Source organism: Macrobrachium rosenbergii, chromosome 44 (assembly GCF_040412425.1).
Source record: "Macrobrachium rosenbergii isolate ZJJX-2024 chromosome 44, ASM4041242v1, whole genome shotgun sequence".
NCBI classification, from domain to species: Eukaryota; Metazoa; Arthropoda; class Malacostraca; order Decapoda; family Palaemonidae; genus Macrobrachium; species Macrobrachium rosenbergii.
This window is the reverse complement of record NC_089784.1, coordinates 41,539,145-41,559,144: the sequence shown is the minus strand read 5'-3', so window position 1 is coordinate 41,559,144 and position 20,000 is coordinate 41,539,145. Positions and strand designations below refer to the sequence as shown.

The following is a 20,000-nucleotide window of genomic DNA, read 5'->3' as shown; positions in this document are numbered from 1 at the left end:
TCTTAAGCAAGTCGTTTTGTTGAATAACTTTTCATATGAACCCTGAATGTTTGTCACAATCTTTAAAGAAAAAAAAACCATGATATTAAAAACCTAAAAGGTCAATAATTAGAATACTATTAACTTGCTCATATTTTTTTATGAAAATTGATGCATGATACATTTTAAAAGAAAGAACAGTATTTTATGACAGTTTTTTTTTATTTTTTTTCTATTGCATTCTTACATACAATCTGCAATATTAAACCTCAGTGAACAAAGTTAACATAGGTTTGAATTTTTTTATAATCAACACACGTGTTACATCTTTTCTTTGATATTCAAAGAAATAAACAACTCTTCATTTTCATTAATATTGTCTTGATTATTGGATGGATGTTTTTGTTCTGGGTAGCATTTTACGTTTTCAGGCTAAAATGACCCCATGGAATGAAATATATAAAAAATAAATGCATACATATATCACTACCCTTTACTATTTAAGAAAAGCAAGTCTGTTTTCTGAAAAAAAATACTAAAACATGAAAGCCCGCTGTTCTTTGCTATGGTCCATTTTTACCAGTTTTCATCGGCTTTTATATATTTATGCATAAAGACAATATCACAGTCAAGTACGTGTCAGTCACAATGAATAATTGCTGTACGGTTCACTTGCCATTTTTCGTATTTTTTTAGAGTAACTTCCGTATTTTTCCATCGTGGTAATCTTATTACAAATTTTTAGTAGTTATGCATTAGAAAGGTAAGATTTATATATATATTTTGATGTTGATGATGGCATTAGAAATGTAAGATTATATATATATATATATATATATATATATATATATATATATATATATATATATATATATATATATATATATATATAATTTGTTGTAGGCGATCGCCTTTGTGGCACTGACTTCTTTGACGCAGGCTTTTTCATATTTCCTGACTTCTGTTTTTAATACTTCTTCCAAGTTCTGCACAAGTACACAGAGTCGTGTTTTCCATTTATTTAAAATTACTACAGACCGTTTCGACTGAGTCTCAGGCTCTTTCAAGCAGAAATAATACATTGAGATTCTCCCGTTCTATTTATACCAAGCCATTGGCTGTAAGCGGATTATGGGAGTTGCTAAAGTTTTTATTTACAGTGTTTAATTTACAGTACATGAGGGTGGTTAGTAGTTAATATAATATTTACATAGTAATGTGTAATTACACGGTATATGATGTTATAAGTATTTATATATACAAATATATTGGCTTTACGTTCTATTTCTACTTCTTATGTTCCTGTTGAAATTATTGATTTCTTCAGTTGTGGCTTCAGGGCGTGTCCCTCCTTTCCGGGGTTGACCTTGACCCTGGTTTCTAGACTGTGCAGAGGGCATACATCTTTTGGCTTCCAGTTGATTATTTAAACTGGGCTTATTTATAGCTATGCATACTGCTTCCGTGATTTTTATGTCCTGAAATGAATTTCATCTGTATTTTATTTTAGCGTTGTCTATCAAGTCTTGTAGCGATGGTTTCTTGATGTTTCTTGTCGTGTTTGTCTGTATGAGTATAGTGTTGGAAAATGGCTCCTGTGTTTGTGTGGGCAAGTAATCTCCGTCTGAGGGTAGTGGATGTTCTACCAATTTAATTTTCTCTGGAAGGACCACATTCCTCCTCGGGGCAAATAAATTCATATACTACATTGGTAGTCATCTCCTTCAGTGTGGGTGTGCATGTACTGTTTCTCATTACCACTGATGCCAGTAAGCGAGGTTCGCAATATATCCGTATATTTATGTCAGTATAAGGGGCTCGTGGTTTGACGTTCTTCCTAATGTCTTCTTGATAATGTTGCTGCTGTTGTTATATTCGTTGTTGAAGTTACTTTGGTAGTATAATGTTATCTGTTGTCCTGTCTACTGGTCGTGTTGGTCTGTGGTGTTGTCTTGCTCGCAGTATCGGTCAAAAAACTTGTGATTCCTTCTTGTATCATGTTGTCTTCAAATTCGTTGTTAGTGATTAGCTACTGTATTGTGTCTAGTTCCTGGTGCGTCGTCCTCTACGTGGTGCAGTGGGTAAAGGCCCCGTCGTACATATGATCGGATTACAGACCTCAGGGCATTTGCTGCCTGAACGCGAGATGTGAATGCCCTAAGGCCTATAAACGGTCTGTAATCCATTCATATGTACGACAGGCTTTTCCCCACTGTACTACGTGGAGGACGATGCACCACGAATTAGACAGAATACAACAGCTACTCACTAACAACGGATTTGAAGACAAGTTTTTTGACCGATACTACAAGCAAGGCAACACCACAGACCAACACGACCAGAAGACAGGACAACAGATGACAATATACTACCAAACTAACTTCAACAACGAATATAACAACAGCAGCAACATTATGAAGAAGATTATTAGGAAGAATGTCAAACCACGAGCCCCTTATACCGACATAAACATACGGGTATATTGCAAACCTCGCTTCCTGGCATCACTGGTATTGAGAAATAGTACATGCACACCCCACACTGAAGGAGATGACTACCAATGTAGTTGATGAATTTATCTGCCCCAAGAAGGAATGTACAGTAGTCCTTCCAGAGAAAATTACACTGGCAGAGCATCCACTACCCTCGGACAGATATTACTCCAATTACTCTGATGTGGCAAAATGTATTATCTTTGTGCTGCAAGATTAAGTGTTGCGAGAGTGAGATAACCCAGAATATGATATTTTTCCAGACGTTGAAAAGTCTTGCGAAATGAGAGAGAGAGAAGAGAGAGAGAGAGAGAGAGAGAGAGAGAGAGAGAGAGAGAGAGAGAGAGAGAGAGTTAGCTACAGTTAAGTGGTTTCACTGGAAAAGACTCTCTCTGTCTCTCTCTGCCTCTCTCTCTCTTGTATGCTGTAGAAACGGTCATGATGACTTGGCAGCTCAGTTCGCTTTGCCATGAATAAATGGGGCCTCTAGTATCAGCTCGACAGCTGCTGCTACTACTGCTGATACTATCACAAGCACTGCTACTTGCAGTCACAGTAAAATCTATAGGAGTAAGAACGATAATGAAAATAATAATGATAACAACAAACCCTGGTGTTAATGACATTAAAATTCATGACTGAATAAAGATCCTTCCAGTAAAACCAAAGCTTCACTACACGCCTTTTTGTGACTCTCATGAGCCCTCCGTCGTTTCCTCTAGAACCTGATATTGAAGTATTTCCCCCATTTCGTGAGATGAAATGAAAATAATTCTCCTCCCCCAATAGGTTCATTAACACCGCAAGATGAACATATTTAGTCGAAGTCTATATGTTTATGCACAGAGGTATCTTAATGTCCTCCCTTTACCGCCATCTGAGATGATCCTTATGTGGCTGTTCGATGAGTGAAAGGAGCTACAAAAATAATTATAATAATTATGATAATATTATTAATAATAATAATTACTATTATTTTTTTCTATATTTTATATTGCTAAAGATGTATTATTATTATTATTATTATTATTATTATTATTATTATTATTATTATTATTATTAGATGAACAGTTTATTCATTTTCAGTTCTTAATTGTATATTAGTGTTCTCAGTAATTCGTCTTATATTGTTTGTTGTGCTGGTCTCGTAGTAAAATCATGTTTCTAAAACACATACTATATCATATTGTGGTTGAGCAATATGTAAATGACAAGTAACGGGGCTTTTTATTAAGGTAAATCATTGTTTTTATTTTTCTGGAAACAGTGGCCTCGGTATTTTTCCTTCGCTGACTTTGAAATGCTTAGAAGCGACCATTTTCTACACTGCTTTTATGAAATCCTGTAATTCTCTGAATTTGCGGTTTGGTAGCTGTATGCTTTCCTCTAGAGCTGAGCTCAGGAATTCTTTCCTGCTTCTGTTGTCCTTAGTCGTGAGAGTATTTCATCTTCTGATAGGAAGGTTTATAGTTTCTTTCGAGGCTGATTCGAGCTCTTCTATCTTCCAGGGCATCTATTTTTATCGTCGACGTATTCTTTCCTGCTTTGGTTTACTTGCTCCTTTCACAGGCAGGTTTTCTTCTTATTATTGGCTGAGGTTCGTACTTTTCGTGTCACTTGTTACTTGACTTGTTTCCTCCTAGCTAAAGCTAGCTAAGGGTTGAGGTCTGACCATTCGAAGGGCCCCACCATTCCAAAAGGAAAATCCCGGGAAGTTCTTATTTTTTCTTTCCTATCCGTCCTTCCTCTCCTCTATAAGCTTTTCATCTGTATTTATGTCTTCCAGTGAAATCTATCTTTCCCTTGAGTGAAAAGCAGTCTTAACACCGCATCCTTATACACATATATACGAATTCGCGAAAACTAGAATACCTATGTCTTTGGTGTCAATAACACATAAATTGTTCCTTCACTTCTAGAGATCGAGGGTCCAAAACACTTGGCTAACAACTCTGACGGGTGTCACCCTGATTGGATTTAGTCACCAAGCAAGCTGTCCAGAAACAAAACACAAAAAAATAGGTAGAAAAAAATAGAGAGGATTTCAGCACATTAGCATTCCTTCCTTGCTTTCATGGAAAGAAAAAAATTCAGAAACCTTTAAAAACATAGAATTATTGGCATTTTGCTTAATTTTTTCGTGCGTTAGCACCTGTTCCCGTAAACACCACCTTGTTTTTCTATACTTATATATCGGGTTTTTCGTGTGTTGATATTGTCTGGATAAAAAGAGTGTGACTGGCATTTTCTTTTGTTTCAAACACAGTGAATAACGTTTTCTTATCATAAATACGTCTTTCTTTTTAATATGATTTTCATCAATGAACTTCAATGAAGTATTTTAATTGTTCATTTAACCCCTTTTTATCCTGAATGGTAATCGTGAGTTTTTGTTACCATAATTGCCTTCCTTCATATGGTGTCATGCCTTCTCAATCGTTTTGTAAGCATACAACAACGATCATTCATAATCTAAAAACTGGTAAATTGGCGAAGCTCTCTCTCTCTCTCTCTCTCTCTCTCTCTCTCTCTCTCTCTCTCTCTCTCTCTCTCTCCAGCTGATCACCAAAGTTATTATTTGAGTGTGGAAATTATATTTGTGTAATGATGGTGAAGGGTGGGAAATTTGGATCTCTCTCTCTCTCTCTCTCTCTCTCTCTCTCTCTCTCTCTCTCTCTCTCTCTTCTTGAGCATCTAAACTATTGCATGTATAGATGTGTGATGGTGAGACGGTAGGGTCTGTGCGGGGTTCAGGGGTTGGTGGTATGCGACTGGGTGGGGTGAGGAGTGGCAGCAAATCCTTTCCGTAAGACATTTGGCACGAAAAGTCAATGCAACAGGCAAAGTTCATTTCTCCCCTCAACGGCTTTCCATCACCTTCGGCAAACACAAAACCTCATTGGAAGGGACGCCCTATTTTTTTATGAATCTGGCATTATTTGTGGGCAAACAACCCATTTTCTGTATTTCCGTCTAAAGCTTTTTTTTGCGAGTGACTTCCAATCGCAGAAACCTTACTTTCGTCTGATCTTCCTCCTTCTCGGGCCAAGGGTACTTTTCGTTTGGTATATTGGGAATGGGATCGTGAAGCTTTTCAAGACTGATAATCGCTCAGTAGTTTTCCTAATCATCATTCTTACATGTATGATAAATGAATTTAAGATTAAAGGTTATGGGTTTATACATTACGTCTTCATTTTCTTTTCCACCCACGAGATACTCTGGTCACGTCGCTAAGACTCTCGAAGTTCTGTTACGCTGATGCAGTTGTCTTTATTATTATTATTATTATTATTATTATTATTATTATTATTTATTATTATTATTATTATTATTATTGAGAATATGAACCTTATTCATATGGAACATGCCCATAAAGGCCACTGACTTGAAATTCAAGCTTCCAAAGGATATGGTGTTCATTCGAAAGAAGTAACAGAAGGTAATGGGATATAGAGGAAGAGGAGATCACTTATTAGAAAAAAAACAGATCAATTAAGAAATAAATAAATAAATAAATAAATAAAAATGTAAGTAAATCATTAGGATACAAGGAGATTTGTATTAGGGTAGTAATGCATTGCATCTTCGCTTGAACTTCTGAAGTTCTAATAGCTCGACATCCTCTGGGAGGCTGTTCCATAGTCCACCGGTGTGAGGAATAAAGGTCCTCTGGAACTGTGAAGTTCGACAGAGAGGCACATTTACTGCACACTGGTGCGGCTGTTCAGCGAATCTGGTTGCTCTCGGCAGGAAAGGGGGATCAGGGCTCAACTGTGATTGTGAAAGATCTCTGTTAAAATACAACTTATAAAAAAATTGACAAACAAGAGGTCGATGATCTTAGTCATAACTGCTAATATTAGAAAACAGAAACCACCACGAACCACACTATCTAAAAGAGATAAATCTCTGCCAGAAGCAGACATCCACACCGAAAAACAGTATTCTAGAAACGGAAGGACAAATGACCTGAAATAGGTTGCATTCATTTTATCACCGTTATTATTAATATATGAGGCCGTACGAACAATACCAAACTTTCGTGCAGCATTTGATGTTTCTCAAAAGTTAGATGCGAGTCAAAAGCTACACCTAGAATAGTTAAAGCTTCAGACTCATTCGACAAAGTTCCATCCACCAGAAGGGGAGGATGGGGTGGGAAATCTCTACGAGATCTGCTAATCGATAGTGTCTTCATTTTACTGGAGCTCAGCCTCATACCCCACTGACTACACCATTCACTGATCCGGTCCATGTCCCGATTGAGGATGAGGGCAGCCTCATTTCTTATAACTGGAGACCTTGTTACACCCACAAGTGTGGCACCATCGGCATACTGAGCAATCTTGTTTTCAAGGTCAACAACCATATCACATGTATACACCAAAAATAACAGTGGGCCAAGAACACTACCCTGTGGAACTCCGGACTCAATAGGACTTGGTTCGCTAAAGATCCCGTCCACAGCAAGTCGCTGCTGCCTACCTGTAAGGAAATCCTGAAGTAATCCTAACACATATCCACCCACTCCAGGATTCTGTAGTTTATAAATAAGTGCCGTATGATTTATTAAATGGAAAGCAGCGTTAAAATATATATGAATTACTCTGCACTCAAAACCCTTATCAAGGTTCTCTTGCAAATGGAATGTCAAATCTAAAAGAGCACCGCATGTACCTGACTGCTTCTTATATGCATATTGACTATAAGCTAACAATCCTTTGAATTACACATTCTTATATAGTGATTTAAATAAGTTTTTCAGCAACTTTGGAGAGCACAGGGAGAATAGAAATTGGCCTGTAGTTACTGCAGTTAGCACCCCGATTTGTTCGTGGTATATGAATTAATGAATGTGTGGAATCACACGTGATGTATTTGAGCACAGCTTTTTGTGAATTTTCTGAATTATTTTTACGTGGAGAATAGAGATTTTCAACTTTGATATTGAGTGACGATGACAATCTCATACAGGGTTGAAAATCGGTAAATTCAAGCATGGCTCAGTATTTGAGGAAACTGGAAATCTGCTTGAGAGGTATATTACACAAACTGTATCAAAGTTCTTTTATCCTCTATAAAAGTTTAGATAGAGTCCACTATTCCTTAAAAAAAATTTCCTCACAATAAGCAACGAGGCTTACTGAGCTTAGCAAGGCGAGGGTTTGTTTAATGGCGAACGAAGAGGCGGAAAATCCCTAAGTAGGAGCTGGCGGATATCAGATTATCATGTCTTTATCCCGGGGAAAAGTCACAATCCCCTGCGAGGTGACAGATTTGGCTGTAAAATCTGTGTAAAAATTAAACGGAATTACCAGATTTGCCGTATTTGCTAATGGACATGGATATGCATCCAAATGACGGCAGGGTCCATCAACTACGCACTAAAAGGTCGTTCCTAAAGGTGACCAAGCACAGTCCATCGGGTCCATCCAAAATGCTCACACAAACAATGCAGTTGCCCTCTCTCTCTCGCTCTCTCATACACACACACACACACACACACACGCAGTGCCAAGGATCGCGGGCTGATGATCGCGACGATCAACTAGGAAACGATATTCAAATAACCCATATCATATGAAGAGGATTAATTCATTTTTATAAGGGCGCCTCTTAATTGCCTCAGGTGTCTATATCACCTTTGACCATTTTTTATGAATCATTAAGTATTTTGATGAATGTAAAATAATAAAATTTAAAAAAAATGATAGACATGCTTTTATTAGAATGCACTAAAAAGTAAAAAATAATTTTTTGAGACCATGATTTTCTTAGAATCAATCATATCTACAAAAATAAAAGCGTGGACCCCAAACAAGGAAGGAATTGTTACAAGAAATAAAAAAAAATCTATTTCTTGTCTTGGAGCATTTCCTTCCATGTTTGGGGCCCACGCTTTTATTTTTGTAGACATGATTAATTGTAAGAAAATCCTTGTGTGTCTCAAAAAATTATTTTTTACTTTTTAGTGCATTCTAATAAAAGCATGTCTATAAACTTTTTTATTTTTTATTTTATACTTTTTAATTTTGACTGATTTTATAACCGATTTACGATTGTAGTTAAAGAAACTGATATCCGTTTACGGGGAAGGGTGGGGAAGGGGGAAGGGAGGGAAGAGGGAAGGGGAGGAGGAGTAGGAAGGTGAGGGGAAGGGAACTGAGATGGGAAGGGAAAGGAGGGGAAGGGGGATGGAAGAGGGAAGAGGAGGGGAGGGGAGGGGGAAGGGAAGGGGATGGAAGAGGGAAGAGGAGGGGGGAGGGGGGAGGAGGGAAGATAGAAGATGAGGGGAGGGGAGGAAAAGGAGAAGAGGGTAGGAAAATGTGAAGGGATGGAGGCGAAAGAGGAGGGGGAGGGGTGGAAGAGGAAGGGGTAGGGGAGGGGAACGGGAGGGGAGGTGAAAGGAGGGAGGGGGGAGGAGGAAGTGGGATGGGTAGGGAAAGGGGAAGGGGTAGAGGGACGTGGAGGGAATGGAGGAGGGAAGGGAGGGGGAGAACACAGCTAAATTAACTCTTGATCGTGTGCTCCGGAAGGGGAGGGGAGGGCAGGGGATGGAAGAGGGAAGAGGAGGGGGAGGACGCAGCTAAATTAACACTTGATCTGTGCTCCGGAAGGGGGAGGGGGAAGTGGGAGGGGATGGGAAAGGGTTGGAAGAGGGAAGGGGAAGGGGAGGACACAACTAAATTAACACTTGATGGTGTGCTTTGGAAGGGGAGGGGATGGGTGGGGGAAGGGGAGGGGAGGACACAGCTAAAATAAACTTAATTGTTGCTGGGGAGGGGAAAGGGGGAGTTGGATGGATGAGGGAAGGGGAAGGGGTTATATAGAAAATAGATTCTACTGAGTCAAAGAAGTTGTGAGAAATCCGAAGAGCTTCATACAAATCCTGAGATAATGGGAGAGGTCACTGTAGGGTCAGTAGAGGTCACTGCTGACCTACTGATCATGTAAGGTTGTATTGTCACCGAGATTGAGTAACTATGCAAAATTTCAGGTCCATCGGACGAAGGGAACAGGTCGAAAATTGAGTTGCAAGATTTGACGACAGACAGACAGACAGACGCAGAAGTAAAGTGAAATAAAAGCATGGAAGACAAGAGAATTTAACGCACATGTGCTAGTCACGTGTAATCAGTTTTCACTAAACGTTTCTAATAAAGAATAATGTAAAAAAAAGAGCACTGTTGTTTTCATAATCCAGTGTTACGAGATGGATGTTGTTACGTGTGATTGACAATTATTTCAAACTGAAATTGCGGTGACGTTTTTAAGCATTTGAACGTCAAATTTTGAGAGGCATCAGAATGCTGTACTTTTTCACTGAGATGTATCAGATGTGAAGTTTCTTCCCATGGCTGAATGAACAAGTCGCTAATATACATGTACGAGTATATCGTTTCCATCGATAAAACGTTTGCCGTTAAGTGGCAAACGTTCAATACATGGAAACATGAAAATGCATCTTGTTATCCACTGTACTGATAGAAATATCTTTTTTTGAATGGCCATTAATTCGTACATAATGTGTAATCCAAAATGAAAGAAAATAAGCTCAAGATGTTCAAGATATGTTATAGAATATTTGTATTAATCATTCATGTGGACATTTTCAACAATCCAACAAGAGTCCGAAATTCCTCCAGACCTCGCTGTGGCCGTTAAAACCTTACTGACTTCTTAAGAAGCACAGACGTTCATCACCACAAATCATCCCCATTAAGAAGCACAGACGTTCATCACCACAAATCATCCCCATAATTCTCACCACCATAAGTCCAAAGTACAATATACATGGCTGAGTTTCCGCTCACTTCATCGCTCTCTACAGATCTTCCTTGTTGGCACTGCGCCTCTTGATGTGGATCCTTAGAAGTGATCCCTCTCTGTTTCTAGAACTATGTATCCTTCTACATGCATTGTTCCAGGTTTTCATATGCATTATGTACCGTTAAACATACATTTGTCTGTATGTTTTCTCGTTCCTGATTTGTGAGGTGTGCATGTATGTGTGTATGTTGTATACTATGTAATATGTCCATGAAAATTATTGTCTCTGTGGATTTTGGTCTGTTGGTCTTCTTTCATGCAGAGAGAGAGAAAGAGAGAGAGAGAGAGAGAGATTTACCATAAAAGGTATAGCACATATTCTCTCTCTCTCTCTCTCTCTCTCTTTCTCTCGCTGGCTGCATGTTTCACTTTCAGAAGAATCTTATAAAAGTGATATTCATTTTTAGGTTGAATCTGTTAACCGTATATTCTTCCCCGATTACCGGACCACATTCTGGGTTGGCCATTGTTTTTGAGAAGGCGTAATGCAAGGAATTTAACATTCGGCCAAAGATATTCTTGATATAGTGTGGAATTCCTAAGATTTATTGGGACTGTAGTGAGCGGGAGCTTTTTTGACATTCAGATTCCTCCCATTTCGTGTTCCGATATTAAAATAGGAAACACAAAATGTGATGAATATGAATTACTCTCTAAAATACTTCCATCATAATTTTGATTCATGGACTTTGATTATACAAAAAGAGTCTTAACTAAATTTAATAACGCTCAGTTAAAAGAAAAAAAAAACAGAATTCGCATGTTACATTTGACAATTCTTTTCCGTGGCAGGTTAGAAGATTAAGTTATCAGGTGCTAGATTCATTAATTCTGAGACACTGGATTTTCTACAATTTACTGTTTATTTATAGCGTCAGCCGTGTTAACATGCTTCTATGCAAATCCCTTCTTTAAATAAAGAACGTTGAACATTATGCATTTGATCGAAGTTATTCAGTAACGTTGAATTTTTTTATTTTTTTGTATTCTAATTTTAATATGTCGATTTTCACATTCGTTTTATACATAATTCATTAAAGGACATGAGTCTTACGCTAAGGTGTAATCTTTGCATTGCCTTGCATTTTAATTGACGTACATAAGATATTAACTTTTAGAGGCCTTTTTTCCCCCCCGTACGCAATCATTTAATAATAGTGAGTACATGGGACAGATTTTGTTTTCCTTTCTAGTTACAAGAGGGGAAGTGGGAAAGATATTTCGAGACTTTCCCTCTCATAAACCTATCTGAAGCACTGAGTTCGTTTACCCTTTTCCTGCGAATCCTGTGTATCTGACATTTTACGAAGAATATTTGGTTTCTCTTCCATCTCCTCTATAGAACTCTCTGTCTTTGAGCACTTTTAATTTCGTATTGCTTTCAGGCTTATGTATCATATATTGGAGAAAACCATTTTTTTTCATCTGCCCAGTGTCATATGGAAATTGTGACTTGGAAGAAAGTAAGGTTTTAGAACTTCACAAATACCCAGTTGTATTTGACGTCTGTTAGACAGGAATGTAACGAATAGAACTGAATTTAGCACAAAATATTTTATATTATGATATTTTTTCATTACCTTAATGATAATTTTTCCCGGTAGCCATTGCTTTTTATAGCCTTTCTCTTTGCCTCCATTCTCGCTTCCAGTGTTCCGTCTTCCTGTTCAACCACACCAAGTCTCTCCTTTTCACTGTCTTAAGCGCTGAATGGCTGAAATGCTCATGTGCTTGGCTTGATAGCCCAGTTTTCATAAATCAATTATAATTTTGAAATATTGGTGCACAGACATGCTATAGAAAAATTATTTGCTTGATATTATAAATCTGTTTAATTAAAAAGTACTGCATCTGTTAATTTTTTTTTTTTTAGATATAGTATGTCTTTCATATATAAAAGTCAGTTTTGGGCGTATTTCTGTTATTATGTATTTTTTATAACTGGACGTGGAACTGTCTATATAACTTGGCGCCATTGTCACTCACGCCAGATTGACAGTCAAAGTCAAAATTCTTTATTTCATTAAAAATGGTTATTACAAACATTTCAGTGTTACATATATACGTAATTGTTCATTCTATGGAAACAAAAGTACGTTCTCACTTTTATAAAAGGTTATAAATAATAATAGGCAATATTCAGTTTTAAAGTACTTATATCTAGTGTATAGGTGGTATATTGCAATACAATATTTCTGATATCAGTAAAAACAGAAATATAGTAAAATATTTCGACACTACGCAACAGAAATGTAAAATAAACAACGTATAATGGTCTAACCATAAAAGGAATATGATGTCAAGTTTATACTCATGAGGATTAAACTTTCTAGTCAATAAAATAATAAATTAGCTAATTTAATGAAAACAATATGTAAACAGAGTTTACTGCCCGAGGTAATATTTGACGACCAACGCGCGCTATAAATGCTGGTATCCCCTATCCTTAGACGGGTTTAATAGTGACACCTCAACTTAACAAAAACTTTGGGGGTTTAGCCTTTCTGATAAGTAACAAAAGTCAGTTAAGTAACAAATACCAGTTAAGTAACAAATACTCTATATTATAGCTGCACTTGAATATTTTTTAGGTATCTGACAGCTAACAGCAATTCTACAGAGTTCCGAACCTAAATTAACCTGTACTTTAAACTTAACAGTCAGTTTAAGAGTTACATCTAAAAATGTAATACATCTGAAATGGTAGCAAAAGGAAAATTAACCATAACATGGTAGCTGATAAGTTCATAAGTCCTCTAAGTTGACATCCATTAAGTTGAGGTGTTACTTGGGAAAACAATAACTTAACCTTAAAATTTGAATGAACCTAGTTGGCAATAGTTTTGAAAACTTACTTTCATTACAGATCATACCTCAAGGTAAATTGTTCATACACAGAGAACCAGTAAGGCAATAGTTTTTGCAAGGATAAATTTATCAAGAGGCTGCAAGAGGTCTTCAGGTGCCTTCTTCAAGGCTTTTCTTAGCAACATTCACTTCAGGGTGTGACGCCCTTGCCTACACGAGTTAGGGTAGAAGAGAGACTTTAATGTTGGCAGTGAGTAGAAGGGACTCTTTAGCCTTGGTAGGCAACCCTTCTAAGAGAAGGTTACTCTGAATACAAACCTTGTTCTCCAACCTAGGACTGTGCCATAGCCATTGTACCATGGCCTTCCATGGTCTTGGGTTTGAGTTCCCTTGCCTAAAGGTACAATCAGGCATTTTTCCTCTTTTTCGTTCACTTTCCTGTTTTTTCGAAAAGTGTGTAGGATAGGCTGATGAGAAAGCAAAAGTTGCTTGGTGGATTATCAGAAAAGTGCCTTCGTCTTTACATAATCTTTTCCTTCTGAGAGTTTTATAATTTCTAAATCCATCCCGAGTCATGAGTTCCTGACTGTCCTTCCACAGTGTTTGTGGCAAACCTGGCAGATTTCTTTTCCCTTACGACGTGTGCCGGCCCCATTTTGTTGACCAGTTGTTTCTGGAGCTTTTTTCTCAATGACGTATGGCGACGTTTATTTTTACTCTCAACAGAATTTTTGCAATGATAATGTTATAAGTCTATTTATTAGTTTTGATACTGATTTTATGTTGATTTTAATTTTTTCGGAAGAGACTGCGCTGAATCCTGTGCCTGTTACTCATTACATTAAGAAAAACTGCAAAGTACTTTACTCAAATATTCAGGGCTTAGAGTCGAATTTTCTTGATATCCAGAGTTCTGCCCATAACTACGAATTGATGTTTTTAACTGAGACTCTTGTAATTAGTAACAAGTCAGAGGTTGAATTTTTAATCCTGGGGTTTGATGGCCCTGACTTTATTTACCATCATAACTTCCCACACATACAAGGTATGGCTGTATACACTAAATCTGAACGTCATGTTTATTGTCAGAAAAATTTTGGGGTGTAGTTGCTATGGAGTTCTTTGTTTTAAAATTTTCAGTAAGTTCTACAATTTTTATGTATTTGCTGTTTACCGCATTCCAAATATTGACAATTTCTGTATATGACTATCTTCTGGAAAAGATTAGTATGGCTCAGTCACAAGATTCAAAAGCTTCATTCGTTATCTGTAGAGACCGTAATGCAAAGCATAGTGAGTGGCTAAATTCAAATTCCACAGATCAACATGGCTGGTCTGCTCTTGAGTCCTGTGTCTTCTTCTTTCCCACCAATATCCCTATGTTAAGGGGTCGGTTGCCTGATGCGCCTTCTCCGCTGCCTTCTATCAAAGGCATCATCATCCTCCACCAAACCTCTGCTCTCCATATCTCCCTTCACTTTATCCCAGCATCTAATTCTCTGTCTCCCTCTCGATCTTCTTCCTCTAAGAGGTTCTTCCCAAGCCCTCTTCACTCCCTCCTTGACATCTATCCTTAACACATGCCTATACCATCTCAATTGTAACTCTGTTATCTTTACTAAGCCTGCTCTTCTTATTTCATCATTTTCCAATCTCTCAAGGAGCAAGTCCTGTGTATCCTCTGATTTTGTCCAGCTAATTGAGGAACCCACGCATATATCTGGTAATAGGTTAGACCTGATATTCACAGATGTTCCAGCTATAGCCAAGTCCAAGGTCTGTGAATATATAGGCACTTATCATCATCGCGCCATTGAGATGGACATATCTGTCAATCAGTCTGTCAAACTGTCAATTCCTAATGCCACCATTGGAAAAACAGTCTGGTAAAATCCAGAGCCAATTGGGATCTCATCATTGAGGCTTGTAAGGCATTTAATATTTCAGATGTTATATTGGATCCTGATCCCATGAAAAAGTTAAATGAAGTGCTGATGGCTATTTCAATAAGGAATGCCCCTAGAAAGGTCATTAAATTTAGGACAAATGACCAGCCATGGTTTGATGATGCATGTACTGTAGATGAGTCTACCATCACAAACAGGCCAAATTCAATCCATGGAAACAAAATCGTTCAAAAGGAAATTACACTGTTCTTGCTGTGCTGCGAATAGAACTTACCATACAGCCGAGAGAAATTACAATAATTCCTTAAAGAGGAAACATGAAGGAATTACTCAGCCTCATCATTGGCATCATGTATCTTTGGGTCAGGTTTGTCTTCCAATCCACCACTGCTAACAGATGATGGTAAATAGGTTACTGGGCTTAGGGAAAAGGATGAACTGCTTCATCAAACTTTTGAAGCTAAGCAATCAGCTGAGGATGCCCCTCTTCCTGATACTTGTCATCCTAAACCTATTCTTACAAAATTTGTATTTTGCTCTTAGTATGTTACGTTAAAGTTAAGTATACCTTAGTTTAACCAGACCACTGAGCTGATTAACAGCTCTCCTAGGGCTGGCCCGAAGGATTAGATTTATTTTATGCGGCCAAGAACCAACTGGTTACCTAGAAAAGGGACCTACAGCTTATTGTGGAATCTGAACCACATTATACAGAGAAATGAATTCCTATCACCAGAAATAAATTCCTCTAATTCTTCATTGGCCGGCCGGAGACTCGAACTCTGGCCTCGAAGAGTGCTAGCTGAGAACTCTACCGACTCGTACAACGAGGAACTTAGGATGTTAAGAAAATTTTGGATAATCTTGATAGCTGGGGTGGAAAAGATCCTGATGGTTTCTTCCCTTTGTTTTTTTTAAAAAGTTTCTAGCTCGTTGTCTCCCAAGATTAGTAGATTCTCTAGATTTTTATGTCAACCTAGTATCTTTGTGGATGAGCATAAGCTTAGTAAAACAGTCCTGTTCCAAAGAGTAGCATATCTGCAGACTGTAGTAACTACAGGTCAATCTCTATTCTCCCTTTGCTCTCCAAAGTTGCTGAAAAACTTATTTTTAAGCCACTATATAAGTATGTGAAATGTAAAGGATTATTAGCTCATAGTCAGTATGCATACTGGAAGCAGTTAGGTTTTAGTGCTGCTTTCAATTTAATAAATCACAAGGCAATTATCTATAAACTACAGAATCTTGGATATGTTTTAGGGTTACTTCAAGATTTCCTTACAGGTAGGCAGCAGGGAGTTGCTGTGGATGGGGTCTTTAGTGAAGCAAGACCTATTGTGTCTGGAGTTCCACATGGCAGTGTTATTGGTCCACCATTCTTTTTAGTGTATACAAGTGATATGGTTGTCGGCCTGGAAAACAAGATTATTCAGTATGCCAATGATGTAACTCTTGTGGGTAGTAAAGCCTCCACTTATAAGAAATGAAGCTGCCCTCAGCCTTAATCGGGACATGGGCCCGTTAAGGGAATGGTGTTGTAGTGAAGGCGTGAGTAAGAGGCTGTGTCTACTAACTTATTAATTTATTCAAGACAACAAACAGAGAGGTCAAGAACTCTTGTGAGCAGAAAATGGTACATAATTCTAGTATATACAAGTTATGGACAGAGTTATGATAAATATAGCTGGAAAGCTGACATTGTATTGCTTCCAGTAGGGATGATACATTGGAAGTGACATGATTATGGACAACAGTACACATTAAAAAGGCTGTATACTGTCAGCTATGTTTCTCATACATGCGTGCTTAGCGTTTATGTCAGGAGATGTTCGTTGTGAGGAGTGGATGCCTGCAGGGTACGAGTTCAGGAGGCCAGTTAAGATGGACGATTATGTAGGTCCATGTGGGACCCTACATGACTCTCCCCCCTTAGAGAGGCCTATGGTTGTAGGTCGGTGTCTAGGAGGTATGCTGGTTTAAGTCGATCAATGACCCAGTATGGTCCAAGTAAGATGGACGATTATGTAGGTCCATGTGGGACCCTACAGGACTCTCCCCTCTTAGAGAGGCCTATGGTTGTAGGTCGGTGTCTGGGAGGTATGCTGGTTTAAGTTGATCGATGACCCAGTATGGTTCCGAGTAGGCTGGGGAGAGGGGGGCTGTGTGTTTGTCCACACGTATGAACGTGTATTTCACGTTCTGCAGCTTGTTGGGGATGTACACTTTTTTGGCCATGTTGTAGGCCATCTTGGCCGGCATCATCCATTCTAATGCTTTACTGATGTCGGATAGGGATGTCGCGCTTGTTGGATGTTGAAAGACGTCTGCCGGCAGTGTTAATGCTTGTCCGTACAGGGCTTTTGCTGGAGATGCATCGAATGCTGCATGTGGTGATGTTCTCATGCCCAGCGGGACCCAAGGTAAATCTTTTACCTAATTCCCACCTTGACATCTGGCAGTGATACTTTCAATGATCGATGTAGCCTTTCGATGATGCCACTGGCTTCTGGGTTGTAGGCTATCGTGTGTACTATCTTTGTCCCTAACTGTATGGGAGGGCATGCCATAAACTGGATATGAAGTTGGCCTCCCTATCACTTGTGATGACATGTGGGACTCCATATCTGCTAACCCATCCTATGAGAGCTTTCACACAGCTCTCCTCCATCTATTGCGGTATTGGTATTCCTTCTGGCCACCTGGTATTTCTGTCGATGATGGTGAACAGGTATCTGTACCCCTTGGAGGGAGGTAGAAGGCCCACTATGTCAACATGGATGTGGGCAAGACGGAGTTGTGTTGTGTGGAACTCTCTTATTCCACTCTCTACATGCCTCATTACTTTTGACGTCTTGACACAGTTGACACGGCAGGCATTCTCTCGTCCCCTTCTGATGTCGGCTTTCATTTGCCACCAAATGTACCATTCCACTACATTTCTGGCTGTTGTGTGGCCTGATGGGTGGGATAGTTTGTGGGCAATGTTGAAAGCCTTCTCTCTGAGACCTGCTGATAGGTAGGGGCGAGGGCATCTGGTACTTGTTTCGCAGGTGATGGTTGTCTCTCCATTGTTGATAGATAGGTCACTCCATGTGAAGGCAGGGTTGTCCCACCGCAGTTGTTGTAGGCTCATGTTGTCTTTTTGTGCCTCTGCTATTTTGGGATAAGCTATTCTGATCTGGACGGTGTTGGCACAGTTTCTCAATAGGGTGTTGGCTACAGTGTTTGAAGACCCCTTCAGGTACTTGATGGTGCAGGAGTGTTCTGCTATTGCAGACAGGTGATGCTGCTGCCGTGCTGACCATGTGTCTGTGGTTTTTGTGAAGGCATGTACCAAGGGTTGGTGATCCATTTGTATGATGAACTGCCATCCTTCTATCATGTGGTGGAAGTGGCGGATGGCTTTGTGGACTGCCAGGAGTTCTCTGTCAAACGTGGAGTACTTTTGTTCCACTGCTGTTAACTTTTTGCTAAAAAACAACAATGGTTCACGACCATCATCTGTGTCCTGCTCCAGTACCACGCCCATCGCCATGTTGCTCATGTCAATCGTCAAAGTGAGGGACCTATGAGGTAGAGGAAAGATTAATGTGGCTGCAGAGGTTATAGACTGCTTTGCTAATAAAAATGTGTCATCTTGAATACTTGACCAACCTAATTTTCAGGGTTTTCCCTCTAAACAATTATATATATTGGATTCATGACTTTAGCAATATTGGGTAAAATCGATGGTAGTAGTTAATTAGTCCTGAAAATTCTTGTACTCCTTTGATTGTGGTTGGTGTCAGGAAGTTGGTGATTCCTTTCACTTTTGCTAGGAGGGGTTTGATGCCGTCTGGGCTTATCTAATGTCCCAGATATTCCACCATCATTTTTGCCCACTCCCATTTGTCTTCTTTTACTGCAAGTCCATTTTCTTTGAGTACCCTTTTTATGTCTTTTAGGTAATGCTTGAGGATGGGGCTAAATACCAGGATGTCGTTTTGACATAGACAGTGCAGAAGGGGAGATCACCCAGAAGCTCGTCCATTAGTCTTTGGAAGGTTGCCCTGTGTTCCGAAGGCCGAAGCAGCTGTAATTGAACGTGTAGGTGCCAAAGGGGGTGATAATTGCCATCTTCTCTATGTCTTTCTTCGCTTCTGGAACTTGGAAGTATCCCATCAGCAGATCCATTTTGGTAAAGATTTTGGCGCCATTCATTTGGTTGGTGATGTCTGCTATGTCTGGCAATGGGTATCCGTTGGGCTTCATTTTAACGTTTAGCCGCCGATAATCTCCACATGGCTGCCATGTTCCGTCGGGTTTTGGTACCACGTCAAGGGGGGAATGCCCATGAGCTGGCATCTTTCTGGCATATTCCTGCCTTTTCCATTTCCCTGAATATTTGTTTGGCGTGGGAGAGTTTTTCTGGGGTTAAACATCCGAGCGGGTGTGGACTGGGGGACCTTCTGTTTCTATGAGGTGTTGGATGTAGTGCTTTGTTGGTTTGGTTAAGTCTTGCTGCAGGTCATCTTTTAAGACCTCTAGGAACTCCTGTAGGAGGCATCTTATCTCTGGCAGTGGGTGGCTGATGTGATGGGTACAGTTTGTTGTATCCGCTGTTGTGGTGATGACCTGGGGCTGGTTTTCAGGATCAGCTGTTTTGATGCTATGTCCACCAGAAGGTTGTGTTCTTTTAAGAAGTCTGCTCCTAAAAGTATTAACATTACCCCTGCCATGATGAACGTCCAGCTGTGGTCTTTTCCACTGAATGACAGTGTCACTGTCTGCCTCCCATATATCTTGAATGGTGCTCTGCTAATGGTGGAAACGTGGATGTTGGTGAGTAGGGTGGGGTTGAGTTGTTCATGCGGGCTGGCAGGCATGGATGATTTGTATGCCCCGTATCAATGAAGAACTCTGTGTTCGACCTCCCATCCTTTATAAAGAAGCATGTTGAGCTTCTGTGTTTGTACATGGAAAAAAGTCAGCTTCTCTTACA

At 39.2% G+C, this 20,000-nt stretch overlaps 1 protein-coding gene across 1 annotated transcript in view; it reads left to right on the top strand.

Annotated features, from left to right (window-relative positions):
• LOC136829611 (discoidin domain-containing receptor 2-like) overlaps window positions 1-20,000 on the top strand; it is a 527,936-nt gene that overhangs the window by 256,972 nt on the left and 250,964 nt on the right. The gene's annotated exons all lie outside the window — the stretch shown is intronic.